General features: G+C 39.1%; 1 non-coding gene and 1 pseudogene across 1 annotated transcript; one reads left to right on the top strand and one right to left on the bottom strand.

Annotated features, from left to right (window-relative positions):
• On the top strand, positions 1–26,587 carry LOC108955740 (annotated as a pseudogene).
• Positions 7,080–7,185, bottom strand: LOC120291042. Its single transcript, XR_005548848.1, has one exon. It is a non-coding gene; the product is annotated as a small nucleolar RNA R71 (small nucleolar RNA).
• Positions 26,588–27,063: the final 476 nt, after the last annotated feature.

Genomic DNA, 27,063 nt, shown 5'->3' with positions numbered 1-27,063 from the left:
ATGGAGGATCGGGGCTTGGAGGAGGTAGAGAAAGCTCGGGTTGCTGGGCTTGGCTCAAGTTTGGCTTCGACGAGCAATCTGCCAACAAGTGCTTGGGACCATTCTTTCATTACTTCGTCTCCCATTTTTCATGCTGATTAGCGCTAGCAGAGGTTATGTAGGTATTTTATTGTCTACCACGAGGGGGATGGCCATGGAATAGTCTGCTCTAGGTTTGAATAGATCGGAGCTTGTTTAGCCAAGTAGTCTTGTTGACGAGCGAAATGTCTGGCATGGTTCCAGTTTGATGTGTTGAGGTTGCATCGGATGGTGGTTTTTCTTTGTTATTAGCCGAATTGCATGGTATTTGGCGAATAGAGAATGACATAATTGCTTTTGTCACGTGGATAATTCGTGGATCGATTGATTGTGCATCCCTGGATAAGGAGACATATTGCGGTTAGTCGTCATTATGACGATGGCTGTGGAGTGGTTTACCTTTTGGATTTGAATGGACCAGAGGAGCTGGTTAAATCTAGTTCATTGAATAGATTGGAGCTGGTTTAGTAACGTAGTCTTGCTGACGGGTAAAATGTCCGGCACTGTTCCAGTTTGATGCATTTAGGTTACTTTGGGTGGTGGTTTTTCCTTGTTTATTGGCCAAATTGTGTGTATCTGGTCATTAGGGAATGACATAATTGCTTGTGTTGTGTAAATAATTTGAAAATTGATTGATTGCGCATTGCTAATAAGGAGATTTATCGTGGTTAGTTGCTATTATGATGATGGCTATAGAATTGTCTACTTCGGATTTGAATGGACCGAAGCTTGTTAAATTTACTTCACTGAGCCTTAAGGTCATCCCTGTATCTTTGTAGGTTTGGCAGAGTAGTCCTATTGACTGGTGAACCGTCTGGCTTATTTCTGAACTCACTACAAATAACAAGTGGTGTCTCACATTACTATTAACATCATGTCTCACTGAACTAAGTGCAAATTACATATCGTAGATTGTATTTATTTGATTTCTTGTTTGCCGTGAAACTTGCAAAATCATCTATTTCTTGTTTTGGTTTTCTTAAGGGGACGAAGGTGGAGAGTTTATCACTGTGGAGCACTGCGGCGATGACTTCCTAGTAGAACTTACTGAAACCATGCAAGATTCGAGGGTTGGGATGGTTTGCCAACTGTGTAATCAGAAGCTTGTGGAGTTTTGAATGATAAGCTTGGCCAACTTTGTGGAGTTTTGGCAGTGAATGCAGTGTTATACACTATGTCAATGTTATAGAAGATTCTCCACAACCTGAGAAAAGCCAAACTTTTTTTGAGGTGGATTCCTTAACTGATGGTGAAGACCAAGACAACATCTTTGGTAGTAAAATGTGCAGGAAATCCACATGCTATAGTCCTGACCAAAGTAGTACCCCGAGCTATACATCCACTCAACTTCCGGCTAGACGATCTTTAGAATCCATGGTATGCTTCTCCCATGGACATAGACAATACTGCCAAACCACTTAAATCAGTGTTTCACTGTTCTTTTCTCTTATAATTAATTCTCTCCTTGATCATTTCCAATTTGCTTGTGACTCTACACACAACAAAGGACCTACACAGTGTATATGTATAAAAGTATTTAGTAAATTGCTTATGAGTCCTCTCGTCCAATCAACTGCCCAGTAGACTGTCACGCCCCGATCCTCGGGCACGCACACATCCTTCTCACTTGGTCGATTTTATAATGCGATATCCCAGGACAAATTATCGCCGACCCTTTCGTTTATTAAGCACATGCGGAAGCAGTTAAAATCCCAGACAATAAAACGATGGGATAGAAAAACGGGGGCCATATTTTTCATATTGAAATTTATAACCAAACTTTTATACAAAACACAAACCAATTCATAACTATTCACTTCAAAAGAAATTCTCAAAAGAAGATAGACTCTCAGCCCATCCAGGCCATACTTAAGGTCCCTCTCGGGATTATCTTCTTCTTCCAAAAATCCTTTTCTTTAAGTTTCACTTCCGAGTTCTCCTTCTTAGACTCCTCCTCATCAGCTCCTCATCGGGGTCCTGAAATGTTTTTCCCCAAACTGGGATGAGACTACGTCTCAACGAGTTCTACCCCACTAAGCCCGATTAGTAAACCAATATACTATAGGCTGCCTATACACGCATAGGGCAGAAGACGTACCTTGGCCTCATATCCCACCTGCAAGTCAGTACAATTCATAATAGGCACCCAAGCAATCATATCACGGATCGAAGCATCGATCAAATCGACCTAGTCGATTATAAGCCAACAAGACCACTCACGGTCATTTCCATTCAGTCAATCAATTTACAATATCCAACCAAGACAATGAATCACATCAAGTCACACTCAGATCGAATCATCGATCGATCGACCTAGTCGATTACAAGTCAATCAGACCATCTCATGGTCATTTCCAATCAATCGGTCAGTTCACCACATCAGATCAAGCAATGATCAATCAACCTAGTCGATTACATGCCATCACAACCCATGCTTGGTCGGCACATTCAATACTATCTATAAGTCCGACCATAGTCCAAGACTGCTCACTCTAAGCTGATATTTAGATAGTATAGCTCGCACTAAGTTGATAGGGTTAGGTACATCTCTCCGCTAAGCTGACATATCACCCGTAGGCTGATATAGTATACCGGTATACTGCTCTCGCTAAGCTGACATATCACCCGCAAGCTGATATAGTATACCCCCAATGCTCACACTAAGCTGATAAAGTATACTGCTCGCACTAAGCTGACATATCGCCCATAGGCTGATATAGTACACCAGTATACTGCTCTCGCTAAGCTGACATATCAAAGCCCGTAGGATGATATAGTATACTATCCGACCATTCAATCCATTCCATCTGTTATCCTTCTCGATAAAATAGCCGTGTGTGGGGACACGGTCGGCCTTAGCCAAAATATAATATTTTCCTTTCCATAACTCCCACATTTTCTGTAGTCCACCAAAACACTTTTGGTGCTGTCAACCGACACCCGGTTATTTTCCAATTATTAATCAAAGATTGTTCCATTAAAGAATAATTCCCAATTTCACAAATAATTCAATTCAGCACAAAATAAAGCTCAATTAAGTAAATGAACTGCGCCATGACAATCAGCACGAGATTTCGGTTGTTGGCCATCTCAATCTTAATTTCTGAAAAATAAATAATTAATTAATTAATTTCGAAAATTAATTATTTAATATTAAAAATTCTGTTTAGCTCAAAATAAGGTCCAATTAAATAAAAGGACTTCACCACGGTCATCAGCATAATTTTCGGCCACGGGCCATCCCAGTTGAATTTTCGGAAAATAAATAATTAATTAATTAATTTCAAATTTTAAATACTTAATATTCAAAATTCAATTTAGCTCAAACTAAAGCCCGATTAAATAAACGGACTTCACCACGGTCATCAGCATAATTTTCCAGTTCCAGACCATCTCCCTTGAATTTTCGGAAAATAAATAATTATTTAATTTAATTCCGAAAATTAATATTTAAATGCCAAAAATCTCACTTAGGCCCGAATCATCAAATTGAAGCTCAATTAGGGGTCCAAAATTCCCGAGACACTCCCAATTAATAGTAGACCACGTCTACTTGTTAATTGCACAATCAATTTATCTAAATCGCATCACAATTGACTAATAATTGCTAATTAATTCTAATCTAGCAACCTAAACATAATTAATTAAAACTAAACCAACCTAAAGCATAATTAGCCAACTAATCCAGGGTTAGTGAGATTACTCACCAAATCGCGCGCAAATCGGATCAATCCGACGGCGGCGACGCGAGGAACGATTGTCCCCAAAGCACGGCTCGGGTTCGGGCGAGAAACCGCCAAAACGGCCCACGAACAGCTGGATACCCACTCCGTGGGTTTGCTGGTTCGGCCGCAAAACAGCAAGAAAGAGAGAGGGTTGGGGGCGGCAAGAGGTCGGGAGAGCGGGTGGTGGCCCGGCGAGGCCGAGCAGTGGCCCACGGTGGCCGGAGGTGGCCGGATCGTGACCGGTGTTGGCCAAGATGGAGCTGAACAGAGGCAGGGCAGCAGCTGAATCGCGCACGGCGAGGACGGCACGCGCGAAGGGGCGGTGGCGGAGCGCGCGGTGAGCGGCGGACGCGCGGGCGCAGGTGGCGGGACGAGCGGCGAGCGGGCGGCGACGGAGCTGCAGCTTCTGGTCTTCCTCCGCTTCTGGTTCACTCGAACGGAAGGGGGGAAGGGAAATGTGGAGGGAGAGAGATGAGAGAGAGGAGGGGAGATAAACATTGACTGGTCAAAGAGTAGAAAAGAAAGAGAGAGAGAGAATGGGTGGTGGGGAATCGCACGAGGGGAGGGGAGAGGAGAGAGGAGAGAGAAAGAAAAGAGAGAAAAGAGAGAAAAGAAAAGAGAGGAGAGAGAGAAAAGAAAAAGGAAATGCATAATTCTTTATTTCAATTTTCCTTTTCTCTTTTCCTTTTCCTTTAAATTTTCTTTTTGGTCTTCAAATTTTCTTCCGATAATTTCTTTATTGAAATTTCAGACCCGTCAATAAATTGACGAGCGATGAGACAGGATTCTATTTATCCAGTCAAATTAAAACCCGAAAATCTGGATGTCACATAGACACTCCTAACTTTTGCCAATTACTTCCACATTATCTTCAAGATCTAAACATATGAGAACTCTTTGATCAATAAAGAAGTTGATTCCAGTTTTGGAAGATGTACAAATACCAATGTTTCTCAAATACTGTGAGAGTATAGCAAATCATCAAAGTGTGGGTTTGGCAATCCAGCATCATCGAAAGGAATATTTTGCGTAAATGGAGGCTTGTGATTTCTTTGTGCTCATCATTCATTTTCCATGACAATCCATGTCGAAGCTATTATGGTCTTGAAGAGGCTTTTTTATGTGAAGGATTGTAAGAGCACTGTCACCCAAGGTTCAACATCGCTAGTTTCAAATAACAGACATTGCCCTTGGATTTCGACTTCTAAACAAGGACTCTGAGTTAATGAGGAAATGCAAGCCATGGATGACATATAATTGGCAAATTTGTCATATTTGGAAACAAGAAATTTTGACCATTGCAACATCAGGCTTGTAAAGCTTCTGGAGCCAAGTAAGATTGCTCTATTCTTATGCTCACTAGAGGTGGTAAAAGTTTACATTACCAGGTCAGTGAATGTTAACATTGTCTTAGCTTTGTAATGATTGTATGTAGAAGAAAGTGGAGACAATGTTTAGAGCACGAGTGATAACTCTATAAAAATAGTTATTTTACTTATTTTAGGCAACAATTAATGCAATATCTATTAAAAAATATTTGGATTTCCTTCTAATTATTCGAATTTTCCTTGTTTATATAGAATAATGATATATAGAGAAGATAAGGAAAATAATGGCAAAAATTAGGAATTCAAATCAAAAAGCAATGGAAGATGGATATCAAATTAGGGAATCCTTGATTTTATTCCCTAATGTCATTTGTAAGCGTTGGGAGATAGATATCAAATCAAGATCCTCTGATTTACTCCCTAATTTTATGTGCAATTGCTTGAAGAAAAATATCATCTGATAGAACATTGAGAGGGAGGGCAGTTAGGTTTTTGTTAGATCGTTTTTTCATTGTTCTGTGAGTTTTTCAAGTATTTTGAAAAGAAGACAAAAGTGCTGACAGAATTCTTGTTCTTTGATTCAAGATGTTGGGTTTGATTTATATTTATATTTTTTCTTCTACTATGTTCTAATTTTCTTTTGTTAGGGCTACAATGTAGCCTAACCATGATGATGTGAATTTCATGATTTTTATGTTTTACAATTGATTTCATTCATGTGAGTTATATATTATTGTGCATAATACTTTTGAGTAACTGGCCACCACTTGACTGATCTAATGTGCATGTTTGAGACTAAGAAATGATAATATGCAAGTGCTTATTATAATATATAACCATAAATTAAACGTGGATAGAGATATATCGCGTTATTTGTGTAGCTTTCGGTGATAAGGTGATCCAAAAAACTCATTGTAAGCCGGAATATTCATAGTTTTTAATGCACTTACGTTTATTTTAATTCACATAGAGATATAATGGATTAATAAACCGAGATACTATACCTAGAGATAGGATAGTAAATAGGTTAGGAAATTCCGCTATCACATGTTTAATATTGTTCTTGTACCCACAACAAATTGAAATTCATATCTAGTGGTTATGATGAAATCGGATGCTCTAACATATTTATCTGATCGATTTACTGCATTTAGTCTACAAATTTTGTTTTTAATTTATTCTCAATTATATTTTGATCTGTTAGATAAATTTAGAATTAATCTATTTTAGCATTTAATTAGTTTATTAATCATCGATCTCCGTGGGACGATACTTTTTCTTATCATTATATTACTTGTTCGACACGTTTACTTGTGTTTAGAATTTTACGAACAAGTTTTTGGTGCTGTTGTCGGGGATCATTTGTTTAATACTAATTAATATTGATACCAGATAATTCTAAGTTTAATCTAGCTTTTGTTTCGTTTTATTTTTCAGGGTGTACATTGGTTTATGACACGTAGCCAACAAGGGAAACTTGTTGAGCTTGATCCAGAAATCGAGCGTACATTCAAAAGGCGACTAAGAGAATAGAGAAATCGTGCTAAGAAGATGGCAGACAGTGATAATGAAAATCCACGTAGACTCTTAAGAGATTATGCTACACCAATAGTTCAAGGCACCGCATCAAGTATCAGAAGACCTGCAATTCAAGCAAACAACTTTGAGATCAAGCCATCACTCATTCAGATGCTTCAACAATCAATGCAATTCAATGGGCTACCAAGCGATGATCCAAATGTTCACATTGATGCTTTTCTTGAAATCTGTGACACCATTAAATATAATGGAGTTACTGATTATGCTATTATATTGAGATTATTTCCATTCTCTCTTAGAAACAAAGCTAAGAGTTGGCTTTCTTCTCTTCCTGTAGGATCAATTACTATTAGGAATGATATGGGTCAGAAATTTCTTGGTAAGTTCTTTCCACCTGCAAAGTCTGCGAAGATGCGTAACGATATTACTAATTTTATGCAGATGGATAATGAATCATTATATGAAGCATGGGAAAGATTCAAAGAATTTCTTAAGAGATGCCCACATCACGGACTACCCATATGGATGCAGGTACAAACCTTTTGTAATGGCTCTAGTACAAATCTTCGTTTTATGATTGATGCAGCTGCAGGAGGAACTCTAAATAATAAAACACCATAAGAAGCCTACAATCTATTAGAGGAGGTGGCGTCCAATAGTTATTAGTGGCCTACTGAGAGACTACCAATGCAAAAAGTTAGCGGAGTTCACGGAGTGGATGCTTTTGTTGTTATTGTTGCACAATTTGAAGCACTCAACAAAAAGCTCGATAATATGAGTGGTTCAACCATGACAATTTAGAATTTGACATGTGATTTTTGTGGTGGAGGACATGTTAGCACATCATGTGAGGTAGGTAATACTTTTAAACAATTTAGTGAAATTCTAACTTTGTTGGGAATTTTAATAGGTCACAGAATAATCCCTACTCCAACATGTACAATCCGGGATGGTGTAATCATCCAAATTTTTCATGGAATAATCAGAATGTGACGAGACCACTGGGATTCAAACAATCAGAAGAGACAAAGTCAAGTTTGGAAGATATAGTCACCAAACTTGCTAATATGACTCATGACTTCATCAAAAGCACGGATGTGATATTTCAAAACCAAGAGGCTTCAATCAAAAATTTGGAGATGCAAGTGAGTCAATGAGCAAGCATGATGTCAGGGAGACAACAAAGTTCTTTGCTGAGTAACACAGAGAAAAATCCAATTGAAAACATAAAGGCTATTACCTTGAGAAGTGGTAAACAAGTGAGAAAAGAGGAGATTTTTTAGAGACAAGGAAAATGTGATCAATAAACAATCAAAGGAGACAAGCAAGAGTAAACTTTTTCCAGATAATCCTAAGCCATATGTGCCGCCAATTCCATTCCCTCGCGACTCCAAAGCAAGACAAAATAGATAAGCAATTTTCTAAATTTCTTGATGTATTTAAAAAATTGCACATTAACATTGCATTTGCAGATACTTTAGCGCAAATGCCTAGTTATGCAAAATTTTTGAAGGAGATTTTGGCAAATAAAAGGAAACTGGAGGATTATGAAACTGTGAAGTTAAATGAGGAGTGTCCAGCCATCTTACAAAACAAATTGCCTCCAAAATTAAAAGATCCAGAGAGTTTTACTATTCCTTGCACTATTGGGGATTCTTACTTTGAAAAAGTATTATGTGATTTAGATGTAAGTATTAATTTGATGCCTTATTCATTTTTCAAGAAATTAGGATTGGGCGAGGTAAAAGCAACCACAGTGTTACTTCAACTGGCTGATCGATCAATTAAATATCCGAGAGGTATTGTGGAAGATGTTTTGTAAAAGTTGACAAATTTATCTTTCCTGCAGATTTCATAGTTCTTGATATGGAGGAAGATTTTGAGGTATCACTTATCTTAGGTCGACTTTTTCTACCAACATGAAGAGCTCTTATTGATGTATGATAAAGGAAGTTGATTCTTAGAATTCAAGATGATCTTGTTTCATTTAATGTTTTTAAAGTAATGAAATATCCATCGGATGATAATTCTTGTTTTAGAGTTGAGACAGTTGACAAGTTGGTGAATAAGGTTTTTTAGGAAAATATTTTTAAAGTCCACTTGAAGTATGTCTAATTCAACCAAGGGACAAAGATATTCAGAATGAGGAGATAAAGGAGTACGCAAATTTCATGGAGGCAATTTCACCATATTCAAGGCAAAAGGCAATTAAATTTGAGGAGTTGGGACAACAAATTACAAAGTCTAAACCATCAATTGAAGAGCCTCCAATTCTTGAACTCAAACCCTTACCTTCTCATTTGAAATATGCTTATTTAGATGGAGTTTCTTCTTTATCGGTAATTATATCTTCTTCTTTGACAGATTTGATGGAGGAAAAACTGCTCAGAGTATTAAGAGAGCATAATGGTGCAATTGGATGGAAAATAGCTGATATTAAGGGAATTAATCCTTCAATTTGCATGCACAAAATTTTGATGGGGGAACGATATAAACCCATTATCCAACCTCAAAGGCATTTGAACTCGAAGATGCAAGAAGTAGTGAAAGCTGAGGTAATTAAGCTACTTGATGCAGGTATCATCCTATCTCTGATAGTTCTTGGGTAAGTCCTGTACAAGTTGTGCCAAAGAAATGCGGTATGACTGTTAAGAAAAACGACAACAATGAATTGATTTTGACTAGAACAATTACTAGGTGGTGTGTGTGTGTATGGATTACAAAAAATTGAATGATGCCACTAGAAACGATCACTTTCCTTTACTATTTATTGATCAGATGTTGGAAAGACTTGCAGGGCATGAGTTTTATTGCTTTCTTGATGGATATTCAGGGTATAATCAGATTTCTATTGTACCAAAAGATCAAGAAAAAACTACTTTCACTTGTCCTTATGGTACTTTTGTTTTTAAAAGAATGCCCTTTGGTCTTTGTAATGCGCCAGCTACTTTTCAAAGATGCATGATGGCTATTTTTTCTAACATGGTTGAAAAATATATTGAGATTTTCATGGATGATTTTTCTGTTTTTGGCTTATCATTTGATTCTTGTTTAAATAATTTGGCTTTGGTCTTACAAATATGTGAGAAGACTAACCTTGTTTTGAATTGGGAGAAGTGTCACTTAATGGTGCAGGAAGGAATAGTGATCGGGCATAAAATTTCTCAAAACGGAATAAAAGTCGATCGAGCCAAAGTGGAGGTCATTACAAAATTGTCTCCGCCAACATCTGTGAAACTTGTCGAGGATTTTTAGGGCATGTAGGATTTTACAAGTGATTTATAAAAGATTTTTCGAAAATTGCTAAACCGTTTTCTAATCTTTTGGAAAAAGATGCTCCTTTTAATTTTTTTGTTGAATGCAGGTAGGCTTTTAACACTTTAAAGGGAAGTTAATGTCAGCACCAATTATGGCAGTAGCAAATTGGGATTTACCTTTTGAACTGATGTGTGATGCTAGCGATTATGCAGTTGGAGCTGTTTTGGGACAAAGGAAGAATAAATTATTTCGAACCATATACTATGCCAATCGAACCTTATCAGGTACACAATTTGTGGCATCCTGAAATTCGAACCCGTTTCGATAAAGTGAAATGGGCATTTCGTCGGCGTGCTTAGGGTCCTTTTTCTCTGAGCTGATCACTCACGAGTTAACTAACCTATTGGGTCAAGCCGTTCAGAGACGTATCTGCAGTAAAATCCCTAAAAGCTACTCAATTTATTGGATTGGACTAAAATTACGTCTGATCGATTTTTAACCACGAAATTGAACTCGATTTCGGGAATCGAATTTTAAGCGCGTCATAATTCTTATTTTTAGGATCCTGTCTCATCGCCCGTCAAATTGTTGACGAGTCCGAAATTTCAATAAATAAATTATCGGAGGAAAATTGAAGACCAAAAGAAAATAAAAAGGGAAAGGGAAAAGAAAATAAAATAAGAAAAGTAATATTATTTACTTTTTCTTTTTCTCTCTCTCTCCCTTCTCTTTTCTTTTCCCTCTTTTCTCTCTCTCTCTTCTCTCTCCCCCTTGCCGTTTCCTACTTTGCTTTCTCTTCCCCCTTTGACTAGTCAAAAGTTATCTCTTCTCTCTTCTCTCTCTTCTCCTCCATTTTCTCCCACGTGACCGAGCCCCTCCTTCCTTTCTTCTTCGTGCAACTAGCGAACCAGAAGTGGAGGAAGGACAGCAGCTCACCGAAGCCAGCCACCGTCGCCGCCGTTCCACCACTCGCGCTTGCGCATCCGCCTCTCGCCGCGCGCTCCACCAGCCTCCGCTCCCTCACGCCCAGGCGTTTCCCCCGCGCGACCCAACCCTGCTCCGCCTCTGCACAGCTCGCCCAACCCCTGTTCAGCCACCACCGGCGGTTGCCCAACCATCTCCGGCCACCGTTCGGACCGCCGGATCTCCCCTCACCCTTCGCCGGCCTCCCCTTGCCGCCCTAGCCGCTGGATCAGCCGCGGCCAGGCCAAGCCAGCAACCCACGGAATGGGTTTCCAGCTGGTTCGGGCCCGCTTTTGGGGCATTTCCGGGCCCCGAACCCGAGCCGTGCTTTGGAGTTTGTTGTTCCTCGCATCGCCGCCGTCGGATTGATCTGATTTGCGCGCGATTTGGTGAGTAATCTCACTTATCCCGGATTAGTTGGCTAATTATGCTTAAGGTTGGTTTAGTTTTAATTAATTATGTTTAGGTTGTTAGATTAGAATAAATTAGCAATTATTAGTCAATTGTGATGCATTTTAGATAAATTGATTGCGCAATTAGCAAGTAGACGTGGTCTACTAATTATTGGAAGTGCCTCGGGATTTTTCCCGACCCTTTGTGGGCTCCAATTAGGCTTTTCAGGCCTAAGTGGAATTTTTAGTATTTAAATATTAATTTTCAGAATTTAATTAAATAATTATTTATTTTCCGAAAATTTAACTGAGATGGCCCGAGACCGGAATATTATGCTAATGACCGTGGTGTAGTCCATTTATTCAATCGGGCTTTATTTTGAGCTAAATCGAATTTTTAATATTAATTATTTAATTTTCGAAATTAATTAATTAATTATTTAACTTCCGAAAATTCAATTGAGATGGTAACTGACCAGAATATTATGCTGATGACCGTGGTGAAGTCCGTTTATTTAATTGGGCTTTATTTTGTGTTAAATTGGATTTTTTAATATTTATTAATTATTTATTTTTCGGAAATTAAGATTTAGATGGTCGACGACCGAAATCTCGTGCTGATCATCGTGGCACCGTTCGTTTATTTATTTGAGCTCTACGTTGCATGGAATTAAATAAATTGTGATGTTTTAGGGATTTACCCTAAATTGATTTGGAATCGATTGAGATTGAATGATTGATTGGTAGATGACCAAGTATGTTTGTTTAGCATTTATAATGCTTTGATTGAGTTGTAAAGTGGATGGAGTTATGAGAGAATTGGAAATACTTTGGGATTGAACCAATCAGACACAGTGTATGGACCTACGTGGTTCGGCGATTGAGACATCACTGGCGAAAACGGCGCCTTAAAGAACGCACGTATCGGTCTAGTACATACATTATTGTGGACCTACGTGGTTCGGTGATTGGGATATCATTGGCAAAAACGGCACCTTAAAGAACGCACGTATTGGTCTAGTACTCATATTGTTATAGACATGTATGGTTCGGTGATTAAGGACATCACTGGCGAAAACGGCGCCTTAAAGAACGCATACACTTGTCTGTTAAATACATTGTTATAGGCATGTGTGGTTCGGTGATTTGGGATATCACTGGCGAAAACGGCGCCTTAAAGAACGCACACAATTGTCTATTGAGTACATTGTTATAGGCATGCGTGGTTCGGTGACTAAGGATGTCCTTTTAAAACGGCGCCTTAAAGAACGCACGCAATTGTCTAGTGTATAAATCACATTGGTGAACTCGACGCCTAAGAGCATTGACCTAGAATGGTCCGTCTGACATGTAATCGACTAGGTCGATTGATCATTGCTTTGATTTGATGTTGTAAATTGATTGACTGAATGGAAATGACCGTGAGTGGTCTTGTTGGCATATAATCGATTAGGTCGATTTGATGGATGCTTCGATCGGTGAAATGATTGCTTGGGTGCCTATTATGAATTGTACTGACTTGCAGGTGGGATCTGAGGCTAAGGTAAGTCCTTTGCCCTGTGCGTGTTTAGGCAGCCTGTAGTATAATGGTTTACTAATCTAGCCTTAGTGGGGTAGAACTCGGCGAGACGTAGTCTCATCCCGGTTTGGGGAAAACATTTCAGGACCCGAGGAGCGAGGAGGAGTCCGAGAAGGAGAACTCGGAGGTGAAACTTAAGGAGAAAGATTTTGGGAGAAGAAGATAATCTGAGAGGGGCCTTGAGTACGGCCCGGATGGTGAGATTCTATCTTCTTTGATATCTCCATTTTGATGTGAATAGAGTTTAGAATAAAAAGTTGTGAAGTGTTCGGTTTGTGTTTTGTATAAAAGTTTGGTTATAAATTTCAACATGAAAAATATGGTCCTGCTTTTCTATCCCATCGTTTTATTGTCTGGGGATTTTAATTGCTTCCGCATGTGCTTAATAAATGAAAGGGTCGTCGATACATTGTCCTGAGATATCGCATTATAAAATCGACCAAAAGAGAAGGATGTGTGTGTGCTCGAGGATCGGGGCGTGACATCCAGTTTAAGTGGTATCAGAGCGAAGTTCAAGATTGGAGTGATAAGGAGCGTTGACCATGGGATAGTTAGTAGGAAAGGCCTTTAAATTCATGCCGGTGCATGTCTGTGTTAGCTGAATGCTAGAATTGTTTGTTGTCTATGGATCGCTCACCTTCTAATCCAGTGTGGGTTTGGAAATCGGGTTGCAGTGTAAAGACTAAACCATGAGCGAGCAGGAGCTGAGAACTCCTAGTAAGAGGACAATGTCCTCTATGACTCAGGATAATGCACTGACAAAGGTCGGTACCCGAGGTGGTTGTGGCAGAATGTTGGCTTTGGCCAGCTCAAGCGTAAGAGTACCATTGCAGGTTGGTACTAGTGTAGTAGCATCAAATGATCCTAAGTTCGACAGGATCGTTTTGATGCTAGTGTTCATTGGGAACTGGAAGAGCCAGCAGGCTTAAGATCGAGCCGCCGTTAGTGCCGCAACCGTTGTTATCACCTCACCTGCTGAGATCCAGAGTGGAGATGTGATCCAGGAGCGAGTCATTGCATTCAAGCCGAGGTATAGATCCAATTCAGGCAGAAATGGAAATCGGTCAGGGAAAAGATCGAGGTCGAGAGTGGTCCTAGCAGACTGATGGGGCAACCGGAAAGAGTGTGTGCTGTCACTTGGCAGGAGATAGAAGACTCACCTGATAAGTGTCGAAATTGTGGAAGGAAACATTGATAAATCCAGTGTCTGAGTATGACTAGGACCTATTGTGATGATGACCAGCATGACCATCGGGTGAAGGACTGTCAGTGGAAGTCTAAGGTAGCATAGACATTGCTACTGCGGCCAGAACGCCACTAGGATGGCGAAAGGAATGGGAGTATAATGGACCTTGCACCAATCAGAGAAAGAATGTGTCGAAGGTGATTTTATCAGAGCAGCGCAGCAGAGTTTTGTGCTAAGTTGTAGAACTTTAATTGTTGAAGAAAAGTGAAGGAAAGAGGAATCACTAGCTATAGTCATACTTGACTAGTTGCCTATGTATAACTTTGACACCATATATAAAAAGGTTTGACTCGAGGAGCCTTTGTTGTAAGGAAGTGTTGTTGTAATGAGATACAGTTTAATCCATCAACGGACGAAAATTTCGAATTTATCAGAAGTTGAAGAAGGCCCTTGATTTCCCTAATCTCGTCATAAGGGTAGATCGTTGGGTAGATGAAGGTTGCTCAGGATTACTTGACGGTCGTCTTGGGAAGGACAGATTGAAGAACTAGAGATGGAGGACATCTCAGTAGTTTAAGAATTTCTACATGTGTTGTCACAAGAACCGTCAGACCGCCGTCAGAGAAAGAAATAGAAAGTGCAATCGAGCTAGCACCAGGATAGAGCTACTCTCGAAGGCTTCTTACCAGCTATTGTTGTCTGAATTGGTAGAATTGAAGATGCAGATGTGAAGATTGATGAATGAGGAATTTGTGCATATCAGTGCATCACTTTGGGGAAACATCAGTTTTGTTTGTGAGAAGAAGAAAGATGGTTTGTTGCGAGTGTGTATCGACCATCGTCAACTCAATTAGGTGAAGATCAAGGACGAGTGTTCTTTGCCAAAGATCAATGAATGGTGTGACTAGTTATAAAGAGTATCGATGTTTTAAAGGTCGACTTGAGATAAAGAAGTCGTCAGTTACGAGCCAGGAAGGAGGTTGTACGAAAGGTAGTTGTTCGTACTTGATATGGTCTTTACGAGAGTATTGTAAGATCGTTTGGCCTGGTGAACACTCAAGTTGCTGTCATGGATTTGGCAAACCGAGTGTGCAAGAAATATCTAGGTCAGTTGTGATCGTGTCGTGTAATGATATTCTAGTGTATTTGAGGAATGCTAAAGAGCACAAGAGATGTTTGAGAATGGTGAAGGAATTTCCATGAACTCGGTCAAGACGGAATTAGTTATCAGTGGACCAAGACTGACATCAGTATCAAAAGATCAGAAGTTTTCTGGGATTAGTAGATTATTACAGACGGTTTGTGGAGGGTTTCTCATCGTTAGCCTCGCCTCTAACAAAGCTCTTGAAGAAAGAAGAGAAATTTGTATGGTCGGATAAGTGCGAGCGTAGTTTCCAAGAACTGAAGGAAAAGCTGACTACCGCACCTGTGCTGACGATTCCATCTGGTCCTGGAGGATTCGAGATTTATAATGATGTGTCATTTAGGGGATTGGGTTGCGTGCTGATATAACATGGCAGAGTTGTTGCATACGCTTCCCGGCAGTTGAGACCTCATGAATTGAATTATCCGACGCATGACTTAGAACTCGCAGCCATCATATTTGCATTGAAGATTTGGAGGCACTATTTGTGCGGAGAAAAGTTTTAGATTTTCACGGACCATTAGAGTCTCAAGTATTTGTTCTCTCAGAAGGAGTTGAATATGAGACAGCGCCGATGGATGGAATTGTTGAAGGATTACGACTGTGATATTCTATATCACCCGGGAAAGGCGAACAAGGTCGCCGATGCATTGAGTCGGGAGTCTTTAATAGTGCAAATCTTGGTTAAGGAGTGGAACTTAATCAAGAGAGCTCGGGATTCGGAATTCAAATTTGAGGTAGGCCACCTTTCGAGTCTTATGGTCACCCTCAAAATTGAACCGGATGTCCAGGTCAGAATCAAGCAACTCCAACCGACAGATCTAGACGTACAGAGAATTCTTCAAGAGGATACCGATAAAAGAAAGGCTGATTTTCAAGTTTCTAATGACGGGACTCTAATGTTCCAAGGACGTTTGGTTGTATCTGACGATGTAGAGCTTAGAGAATGAATTTTATCTGAAGCACATCGTAGCAATTACAGCGTTCATCTTGGAAGTACTAAGATGTATCAGAATTTGCGTCAACACTACTGGTGGTCAGGTATGAAGGCGGACATCGCCAAGCATGTGGCCAAGTGTTTGACTTGTCAGCAAGTAAAAGCCCAACATTGCAAGCTGGGAGGATTTCTGCAACCTCTCGCGATCTTAGAATAGAAATGGGAGCATATCACGATGGGCTTCGTGACTGGACTACTGAGGAGTCAGAGGGGGAATGATTCAATTTGGGTAGTAGTCGACAGGCTGACAAAGTCGGCTCACTTCATTGCAGTTAGAAAGGACCTGAGTCTGGATAGACATGCAGACCTGTATGTGCGTCAAGTGGTTCGTATGCATGGAGTGCCGGTTATAATAACATCTGATAGAGACCCGAGGTTTACTGCTGCTTTTTGGAAGAGCTTGCAGAGTGCTTTGGGTACAAAGCTTCAGTACAGTATGGCATATCATCCTCAGACGGATGGCCAAATCTGAAAGGACAATTCAGTCTCATGAAGACATGCTGAGAACATGTGTAATAGACTTCAAAGGAAGTTGGGAGGATCAGCTTCATCTGGTGGAATTCGCCTACAACAACAGTTATCAACAGAGCATCAAGAGGGTTCCTTTTGAAGCGTTGTATGGCAGAGCGTGCAGAACTCCAGTATGTTGGGATGAAGTTAGAGAAAGGAAGATAACAGGCCTAGAGTTGGTTCAGCAATCAGTAGATGCCGTGGCAGTGATCAGAGACAGATTAAAGACAGTACAGAGCAGGCAGAAAAGTTATGCAAATAAGCGTCGAAGGTCTTTGGAATTCTAAGTTGGTGATCACGTTTTTCTGAAAGTGTCACCAATGAGGGGAACTTCGCGCTTTGGTAAGAAAGACAAGCTGAGTACGGGGTACGTAGGTCTGTTTGTAATTCTTGAAAGAATCGGAAACCTAGCGTATCGTCTTGCGTTGTCGCCAAGATTGGCGTAAGTGCATGACGTCTTTCACATGTCCATGTTAAGGAAGTACGAGCCTGACCCGACCCACGTGCTCAATTTTGAGGAATTGGATGTGGATGATCGTGTGTCATACGTTGAAAGCCCGGTCCAGTTTGTCGATCGTAAAGAGCAAGTTCTGCGTACAAAGACCATTCCGTTGGTCAAAGTGGTCTGGAAACACCATGGCACTTTGAAGGAGCGACTTGGGAGGCGAAGAATCGATGAGACAATTATACCCCTACCTTTTTATCAAAGTGTAATAGTTTAAATTTCGAGGACGAAATTTTTATAAGAAGGAAGAGTTGTGACATCCCGAAATTCGATACTGTTTCGATAAAGTGAAATGGGCATTTCGTCGACGTGCTTAGGGTCCTTTTTCTCACGAGCTGATCACTCACGAGTTAATTAACCTATTGGGTGAAGCCGTTGGGGACGTATCTGCAGTAAAATCCCTAAAAGCTACTCAATTTGTTGGATTAGACTAAAATTACGTCTGATCGATTTTTAACCACGAAATTGAACTCGATTTAGGGAATCGAATTTTAAGCGCATCATAATTCTTATTTTTAGGATCCTGTCTGATCGCCCATCAAATTGTTGACGAGTCCGAAATTTCAATAAAGAAATTATTGGAGGAAAATTGAAGACCAAAAGAAAATAAAAAGGGAAAGAGAAAACAAAATAAAATAAGAAAAGTAATATTATTTACTTTTTCTTTTTCTCTCTCTCCCTTCTCTTTTCTTTTCTCTCTTTTCTCTCTCTCTCTTCTCTCTCCCCTCCCCCTCGTGTGATTCCCCCTCCCCACGCCGACTCTCTCTTTCTTTTTCCCCCTTGCCGTTTCCTACTTTGCTTTCTCTTCCCCCTTTGACTAGTCAAAAGTTATCTATTCTCTCTTCTCTCTCTTCTCCTTCATTCTCTCCCACGTGACCGAGCCCCTCCTTCCTTTCTTCTTTGTGCAACCAGCGAACTAGAAGCGGAGGAAGGACAGCGGCTCACCGAAGCCAGCCACCGTCGCCGCCATTCCGCTGCCGCGCCCGCATCCGCCGCTCACCGCGTGCTCCACCAGCCTCTGCTCCCTCACGCCCAAGCGTTTCCCCCGCGCGACCCAACCCTGCTCCGCCTCTGCACAGCTCGCCCAGCCCCTGTTCGGCCACCACCGGCGGTTGCCCAACCATCTCCGGCCACCGTTCGGACCGCCGGAGCTCCCCTCACCCTTCGTCGGCCTCCCCTTGCCGCCCTAGCCGCTGAATCAGCCGCGGCCAGGCCAAGCTAGCAACCCACGGAATGGGTTTCCAGCTGGTTCGGGCCCGCTTTTGGGCCATTTCCGGGCCCCGAACCCGAGCCGTGCTTTGGAGTTTGTTGTTCCTCGCATCGCCGCCGTCGGATTGATCCGATTTGCGCGCAATTTGGTGAGTAATCTCACTAATCCCGGATTAGTTGGTTAATTATGCTTAAGGTTGGTTTAATTTTAATTAATTATGTTTAGGTTGTTAGATTAGAATAAATTAGCAATTATTAGTCAATTGTGATGCAATTTAGATAAATTGATTGTGCAATTAGCAAGTAGACGTGGTCTACTAATTATTGGAAGTGCCTCGGGATTTTTCCCGACCCTTCGTGGGCTCCAACTAGGCTTTTCGGGCCTAAGTGGAATTTTTAGTATTTAAATATTAATTTTCAGAATTTAATTATATAATTATTTATTTTCTGAAAATTCAACTGAGATGGCCTGAGACCGGAATATTATGCTGATGATCGTGGTGAAGTCCATTTATTCAATCGGGCTTTATTTTGAGCTAAATCGAATTTTTAATATTAATTATTTAATTTTCGAAATTAATTAAGTAATTATTTAACTTCCTAAAATTCAATTGAGATGGTAAATGACCAGAATATTATGCTGATGACCGTGTTGAAGTCCGTTTATTTAATTGGGCTTTATTTTGTGTTAAATTGGATTTTTTAATATTTATTAATTAATTATTTTTCGGAAATTAAGATTTAGATGGTCGACGACCGAAATCTCGTGCTGATCATCGTGGCACAGTTAGTTTATTTATTTGAGCTCTACGTTGCATGGAATTAAATAAATTGTGATGTTTTAGGGATTTACCCTAAATTGATTTGGAATCGATTGAGATTGAATGATTGATTGGTAGATGACCAAGTATGTTTGTTTAGCATTTATAATGCTTTGATTGAGTTGTAAAGTGGATGGAGTTATGAGAGAATTGGAAATACTTTGGGATTGAACCAATCGGACACAAAGTGTATGGACCTACGTGGTTCGGCGATTGAGACATCGGCGAAAACGGCGCCTTAAAAGAACGCACGTATCGGTCTAGTACATACATTATTGTGGACCTACGTGGTTCGGTGATTGGGATATCATTGGCAAAAACGGCACCTTAAAGAACGCACGTATTGGTCTAGTACTCATATTGTTATAGACATGTATGGTTCGGTGATTAAGGACATCACTGGCGAAAACGGCGCCTTAAAGAACGCATACACTTGTCTGTTAAATACATTGTTATAGGCATGTGTGGTTCGGTGATTTGGGATATCACTGGCGAAAACGGCGCCTTAAAGAACGCACACAATTATCTATTGAGTACATTGTTATAGGCATGTGTGCTTCGGTGATTTAGGATATCACTGGCAGAAATGGCGCCTTAAAGAACACACACAATTGTCTATTGAGTACATTGTTATAGGCATGTGTGGTTCGGTGATTTGGGATATCACTAGCGAAAACGGCGCCTTAAAGAACGCACACAATTGTCTATTGAGTACATGGTTATAGGCATGCGTGGTTCGGTGACTAAGGATGTCACTGGCGAAAACGGCGCCTTAAAGAACGCACGCAATTGTCTAGTGTATAAGTCACATTGGTGAACTTGACGCCTAAGAGCATTGACCTAGAATGGTCCGTCTGACATGTAATTGACTAGGTCGATTGATCATTGCTTTGATTTGATGTTGTAAATTGATTGACTGAATGGAAATGACCGTGAGTGGTCTTGTTGGCATATAATCGATTAGGTCGATTTGATCGATGCTTCGATCGGTGAAATGATTGCTTGGGTGCCTATTATGAATTGTACTGTCTTGCAGGTGGGATCTGAGGCTAAGGTAAGTCCTCTGCCCTGTGCGTGTTTAGGCAGCCTGTAGTATAATGGTTTACTAATCTGGCCTTAGTGGGGTAGAACTCGCTGAGATGTAGTCTCATCCCAGTTTGGGGAAAACATTTCAGGACCCCGCTGAGGAGCTGAGGAGGAGTTTGAGAAGGAGAACTCGGAGGTGAAACTTAAGGAGAAAGATTTTTGGGAGAAGAAGATAATCCTGAGAGGGGCGTTGAGTACAGCCCAGATGGACTGAGATTCTATCTTCTTTGATATCTCCATTTTGATGTGAATAGAGTTTAGAATAAAAAGTTGTGAAGTGTTCTGGTTTGTGTTTTGTATAAAAGTTTGGTTATAAATTTCAACATGAAAAATATAGTCCAGCTTTTCTATCCCATCATTTTATTGTCTGGGGATTTTAACTGCTTCTGCATGTGCTTAATAAATGAAAGGGTTGGCGATACATTGTCCTGGGATATCGCATTATAAAATTGACCAAAAGAGAAGGATATGTGTGTGCTCGAGGATCGGGGCGTGACACAATTGAATTATTCAACAACAAAAAATGAACTTTTGGTGATAGTTTTTGCTTTTGATAAATTTCGTTCTTATTTAATTGGTTCAAAAGTTATAGTTTATTCTAACAACTCTGCTATTAAGTATCTGCTTGAGAAGAAAGAATCAAAAACCCTGGTTGATCAGGTAGATTCTATTACTGCAAGAATTTGATTTGGAAATTAAAGATAAGAAGGGGACTGAAAATCTAACTGTAGACCACTTATCAAGAATTTCAAATTGAAAGAAAGAGGTAAGACTAATTTTGAAAGAGTTCCCTAATGAAATTTTTTTTTCCATTAAGACCACAAAAATTCCTTGGTACGCTGACTTTGTAAATTATTTAGTAAGTAATGTTCTTCCTCCTGAATTATCATATCAATAGAAGAAAAAATTATTTTCCGATGTTAAAAATTATTTTTGGGAATAACATTTCTTATTTAAGGTATGTGCAGACCAATTCATAAGGAGATGTGTTCCAGACGAAGAGAAGGCAAACATTCTACATCATTGTCACGATGGAGAGGCAAGTGGCCATTTTGGTGCCACCAAAACTGTAGCTAAGATCTTATAATCTGGATTTTATTGGCCCACACTTTTTAAAGATGCATACTCTTATGTAGTTTCATGTGATAGGTGTTAGAGAATTGGAAATATTTCAAGAAAAAATGAGATACTTCTAAACAATATTATTGTGTGTGAATTATTTGATGTTTGGGTTATTGATTTTATGGGACCCTTTACACATTCTTATAGAAATTTATACATTTTAGTGGCTGTGGAGTATGTGTCTAAATGGGTAGAAGCTGTAGCATTGCCAACAAATAATGCTAAGGTTGTGGTTAAATTCTTAAAGAAAAATATTTTTACCCAACTCGGCACTCCCAAGGAGGACACATTTTTACAACAAACAATTTGAAGCACTTTTGAGTAAGTACGGAGTCACGCATAAGGTTTTAACCCCTTATCATCCTCAAACTAGTGGTCAAGTAGAGATTTCAAATAGGAAAATCAAGAGAATTTTAGAAAAAATAGTTAATGCCTTCAGGAAAAATTTGTCAATAAAACTTGATGATGCACTTTGGGCCTATAGGACAGCGTTCAAAACTCCAATTGGGATGTTTCCATCTAGGTTAGTGTTTGGGAAGGCTTGTCACTTACTAGTGGAATTAGAGCATAAAGCATATTGGGCATTGAAATTTTTGAATTTTGACATGCAATCTGTAGGTGAAGAAAGATTATTGCAACTGAATGAATTTGAGGAATTTCGCAATGAGGCCTATGAAAATTCTAAGTTGTACAAGGAGCGTACAAAAAGATGACATGACAAGCACATATTCATAAGAGAGTTCAAAATTGGTGAAAAAGTCTTACTTTATAAGTCTCGTTTTAAACTTTTTCCAGGAAAGTTGCAGTCTCGATGGTTTGGTCCTTTCACAGTTACACAGGTATTCCCATATGGAACGGTTGAAGTTGCGCATAACACTGAGGGCACATTCAAGGTGAATGGTCAACGTTTGAAGCCCTACTTTGAAGGTGGTTACAAGCAGAAGACCACCATTAAACTTCATCCTCAAGAATAGCAACATCTGAGATAGTTTGGCTGAAAACTATAAAACAAGCACTTCTTGGGAGGCAACCCAAGCATTTTAATAATTTTTTTAATTGTTAAGTTTATGTTTTGCAAAAAAAAAAAAAAAGATTAACTTTTCTCTATTTTATCCAAGTAAATTTTTTTAGGGATCATCTTTCAAGAGTTTAATCATCAAGGTCATCTATGAATTTATTCTACAACCAGGGGAGATTTCTTCTTCCTATTTCTATTTTTCGCATTGAGGACACTGCTTCATTCAAGTTTGGGGGGAGACAAAATTTTTGGCTAATTTTTTATCATGATTACATTCCTGGTTGTGAATTTTTACGATTCTTAGGAAAATTTAAATTTTATTTGAACTTGCAATTGATGTGTGAGTTAATTTTAATTCTGATTATGTTGATCCACTTACTATGCACTAAAAGTTCTTAATTTTTGAATTGTGTGTAAATCTAGAGAACATTCATGTGAAATATGTTATGTTCTTAGATTTCACCCAAATCTTAGAATTTTTTTGATTTTCTCTTGAGGCGAAATCCTAAACTAAATCTAACTGAGAAAATGATTTAGGCAATTTTTAGATCGATTGAACCTTTCAAGCTAACCTTGTTTATTTATCCCTAGTCACCCCATTGAGCTTTAATTATTACATAATTTTTCATTGGCACCATATATATTTAGCCTAGCCGTTATCAGATTATATCATTGTCCCATGCCCTATGAACACGTTGATTTTCTTTTTTGGATTAAAAAAAAAATTATTTGAGCTTGATAGAAATCTGAGAGGAAGGATGGAGTATGAAAAAAAAAGCTAAAAAAAAAAAAAAATTGATTGCTATGGTTGCTTGGGGTGTATTATCAAAAAAAAAAAAATTTCTTTTATGGTTCCCTATCCAACTTTCAATTGAGTGAGCCTTTTGGATACTCAATGGTTTGGAAATTTTCATGTTATATTAGGAGGGACTTTGGGAGAAACTCCACCATAAAGCAATTCAAAGAGAAAAAAAAAAGAGAAAAAAGAAAGGAAGAGAAAGAAGAAATGATGATATATGGTTGCAGAAAAATTATTTTGAAGGAGTGAAATTGGATAGTGATATTGGCTCTAATTAGATCCTAGAAATCAACATGTTGATGGGTGATTTGAGCTTAAAATTACCGTTAACTCACCTTTAGCCCACCCTTACATTCAAAACCGAGAAAAGTCCTATTGATTTTTGGTTGGATAATTAGCTTATATTAGTGGAGAGAGGAATGAAAAGCAAATCTATGAGATTTAGTCATAATTATTGAGAATTTTTGAGAGGTTGCATATCAATGTGAATTTATCTTTCTTTTTTTGGTAAAAATCAATGTGAATTTATCTTGATTGCATATAATTCAAAAAATATGAGGACTCACACACACACTTGGATCACATAGTTAGAATTGGTCTTAATTTATAAATCAATTTCAATGTTTAGATGAAATTTGTGTTTTTCTTTGAATTGTGAATTTGAGCAATTATGGAAAGATGTCATGGAGGAGGTTGTTAATAAGCCCTGTGCACTTTGCTCAATGGTTCCACCAATTAAATGTGAAATGGTGGACTTGTATGCCAAAAATTAAGCTTTGACATGATCTTCTAATCTTCTTTGTTTAGCATTGTTGAGAAGGTTGTGAACTTGAGGAAGAAAATGTTTTTCAAATGAAAATTAAGCGATATGAAGTGATTTAGGTACATAACCATGGGTTCCAATGTGTGGCATGAGACAAAATTAGAAAAGAAGGAAATACAGTACATTCTTGTTCTGCCTCCACACATCACTATCTGATATGTAATCTCTAGAATTTAAACTTTGTACTATGCTTCTAGGACTTTCTAATCACTTACGGAAAAATTCGTCTTGATTATACATCTACGTGTTGTTGTCGATCATAGTCTAGGTCCACTTCCAAGGGTTACTAAGTCAGAGGAATAACTTTTCAAAGTACTTCCACCAAATATGGTTCTAGATTTCTATATTTCCTCATAGTTATTGGCTATGCCATTATCTCGCAAGGGGTGATGATCTATGGCTTCTTTTTTCCCATAATTGGTTAGAAATTAATGTCCTTTAATATACAACGGATCCTAGTAGCATGCAAAATATTTGATTTACTGAATTAAGGGCAAAGATATCAATCTGGATTTATTAAGTTGAATTTTTTCTAAGTGTTTTCTGTTCATTTTTGAAGTAGTTGATATAGTTTCTAGCTGAAAGTAATTATAAGACAATTAGTGAGTATAGGTCCTTCTTGATTAGCTGATGGTGAAAGAAATAATAATTCCCTCGTCCCTTCCTTTCTTCATGTGCTCTTCTGATGTCTTTATCGTCATTTCAGTTGCCAGCAACTCTTATACTAGGTGTCGCAGTTGTTGCGTCTCCCTTGCTATTTCTCATACAAGATCAAATAATTACTCTAACCCTCTAAGTATGGAATACCATTTACTTTCTTGAACTCTCAACAAACTGCTGCCCAAGCAGCAACTATCCTCCAAGAACTAAGGCAAGGTTTAGCTATATTGGACTTCTAAAACTTTTATTCTGAGTGTTGTGACTATCAAATTTTAATCTCCCCTTCTGCTTTGCCTGCCTTTTCTGAAAAGATAAACCATCATGCAAGCTATTGTATGTGACTCTGAAAGGATTGTGGGAAACCCATCATGCATAGAAAGGTATTGTTTTTTTATGCACCATAACTTTTTCGAAAAGGTTCTCTATAAATTTTTTATATTCAACCATCATGCATTGTGGGTAGAATTAGCTGTTTTCGTCGTTGATGAGGCACATTGCATGAGGCAAGCATAATCTTTGGCATGCTTGGTCCACGGCGAAAGATCATGCTAGAGTTACTTCGAAAGGAATGACTATTTTCGATGTAGCCACTGCAAAACTATCGTCCTTATTTATGATAAATATAAGCAAGTTAACTTTTATATATGCCAACTTAAACTCTTTTTCCAAACTTTTTGCATTTTCTGTGTTTCTCGCCAAATTATATCGTCAGTGTTACATTAGACCTTCTGAAATCCAAACCCCTGTGATGTTCTAATATAACAGAATGTAGTGTTCCTTGTTTGAACTTTGGAAAGGATCTAGGTGCCGTCCTTTGGGAACACTTGCTGGCACATCATTCATTATATTGAGTAAAGAACACGCAACTTAAATAAGCTCCAGTGGAGATTACTTCCTAAAGTAATTAGAACCGGCAAAAGCTTGGATAAGGATCCCATCTCCTGTCTGTGTTTGGGATGATGCTCAATCACTTAAGCTGGTTCTCGAGTCCCTATTTATTCTATTAACGGTTACACTAGATGCTAGCAACTTGAGAAAGACAAAGGTTCTCTCATGCGGTCATTGATTGTGTTTCTCATAAGGTCTTAACTGGAATTGCTCTGCCAGTGTGATCTCATGAAAGGAACGTACTGCTAGTTTGAGATTTTCTTGTACATTTGATTGATTAACGAGCAAGGCTCATTGATTGTCACGTTCGTGGTTTCAATGGGGACATGATTTTCGTCCAGATCATAGGGGACTGTGATGTCTCAAGCAAAACTTTCCGTATGTGCCAGCAATGGCCTTAACTACAACTGCCACTCATCCAATTCGTGAGGTACTAAACTTACACATTAACCTCCAGATTATATTGAAATAATCATTTGGGACTGATTGAAATGTGCATCCGTTGTAGGATATCCTCAAAGATCTCAGGATCCCCCATGCTCTTGTTCTTGAGACAAGCTTTGACAGACCAAATCTAAAATATGAGGTCATTGCTAAGACTAAACAACCATTGGAGCAGCTTGGAGAGCTGGTAAAGAATCGTTTTGCTAATTTTTGTGGCACAATAAATTGCCTTTTGAAGAGTGAATGTGTTGATGTTGCAAAATACTTGGATGAGAAGTGGCCTATAAAGAGGGTGTACTATCACCATGGATTAGCTGCCGGTCAAAGAGAAGCTGTTCAAAAAGAAATGGCATACTGGAGAGGTCCAGATTGTATGTGCTACCGTTGCCTTTGGGATGGGAACAAACCTGATGTTATAAGTGGAAATGGACTCTGCCCTTTGCCTATTTCCTACGTTTTAGAAGCAAGCTGACATGCTGGAAAATACTCGGCTAATCAACTTTTCTTCTAATACTTTAGGGCGCGTTTGGTAACGATTCTTTCTGAAGCTCGATTCGACAAAAAATGATTATTTTTGATTATGTTCCGGGAACGATTACGAGTAAAAACATGTGTTTGGTAACTGTCTAAAATTTCTGATTCGGAATAAAATTGCGTTTCATAACGTGTTTATTGATTTGTTCCAAATTATTTTTTTTTAATTTTTAAATAATTTTTTTCTACTTTTTTACTTTTTTTCTTTTCTTTTTTTCTTTTTTCCTTTTTTCCTTTACTTTTTCATTTTTTCCTTTTCTTTTTCTTTTTTTCTTTTCTTTTTTTCCTTTTTCTCCTATTTTTCTTCTTCTTCTTATGGCCGGTCGCGGATTGGCGACCGGGCCGGCGAGGGCCGAGCAACCTCACCCGGGCGTCGCCGGTCCTCGGCGAGGCTGGCCCTCGTCGGCCAAGCCTCGCCGGCGGCGGGCGAGGCTCGCGGGCCGGGCGAGGCCCGC

The sequence above is a fragment of the Eucalyptus grandis genome, chromosome 2 (genome assembly GCF_016545825.1).
Source record: "Eucalyptus grandis isolate ANBG69807.140 chromosome 2, ASM1654582v1, whole genome shotgun sequence".
In the NCBI taxonomy this organism is placed as follows: domain Eukaryota; kingdom Viridiplantae; phylum Streptophyta; class Magnoliopsida; order Myrtales; family Myrtaceae; genus Eucalyptus; species Eucalyptus grandis.
Note: the sequence above shows the minus strand (reverse complement) of the source record. Positions and strands in the feature narration are given on the sequence as shown.